We start from the raw sequence: 1053 nt of genomic DNA, 5'->3' as shown, positions 1-1053 counted from the left end.
TAGTAGTAGTAGTAGTAGTAGTAGGGAGGGACCTGGGAGGTCATCTAGTCCAACCCCCTGCTCAGGCAGGAAACTCTATACCAGCGGTTCTCAACCTTTGGGTCGCGACCCCATTTGGGGTCAAACGACCATTTTACGGGGGTCGCCAAACAACACGATCCGCCATTTTTTTCCCTCAGGGGGCAGCGCCGCGCATGCGCGCCGCGTCCTTATGACCAGGGTCGCCGTATAAAAAGGTTGAGAACCACTGCTCTATACCATTTCAGACAAATGGCTGTCCAGTCTCTTCTTATGTGTGTAAGTGTGTGTAAGTGTGTGTGTGTCTGTGTGTGTGTGTGTACATATATAAAACTCATTTTTTCAAAAGATGTGTAGGAAACAAGAAGGGAGGAGGGGAGGGGGAGGGAGGAGAAGGAGGAGGAGGAGGACACAGTCCTTGGTGCTCTCTGAGCTTGGATGTTTTCTTGCAGATATTTCATTACCCAACATCCTAGCACGAATGATCCCACAATCCTCTTCCTCCTCCTCCATTTCACAAACCCCACTCCCTTCTAGAGCTGATGATCTTACCCAGTTTGGTAATAAAATGTCTGCAAGAAAAGCATTCAGCTCAGAGAGCACCAAGCAGCTCAGTCTTTCTCTTTCTCCTCCTCTTCCACACTGCAAACCCCACTCCCTTCTAGCACTGATGATGTTACCTAGTCGGGTCGTGAAACGTCTGCAAGAAAACCACCCAGCTCAGAGAGCACCAAGGACCCCACAATCGTCCTCCTCCTCGTCCTCCTCCTCCTCCTCCTCGCAAACCCCAATCCCTTCTAGCACTGATGATGTTACCTAGTCGGGTCGTGAAACGTCTGCAAGAAAACCACCCAGCTCAGAGAGTACCCAGGATCCCACAGTCCTCCTCCTCCTCCTCCTCCCTTCTAGTACTGATGGTGTTACCTAGCTTGGTAATGAAATGTCTGGAAGAAAACAGCCAAGCTCAGAGAGCACCAAGGACCCCACAGTCCTCTTCCTCCTCCTCCTCCTCCTCCTCCCTTCTAGCACTGATGA

This window comes from Crotalus tigris, unplaced genomic scaffold (assembly GCF_016545835.1).
Source record: "Crotalus tigris isolate CLP2741 ecotype Arizona unplaced genomic scaffold, ASM1654583v1 scf7180000021047.36363, whole genome shotgun sequence".
NCBI classification, from domain to species: domain Eukaryota; kingdom Metazoa; phylum Chordata; class Lepidosauria; order Squamata; family Viperidae; genus Crotalus; species Crotalus tigris.
This window is presented reverse-complemented; position numbering follows the sequence as displayed.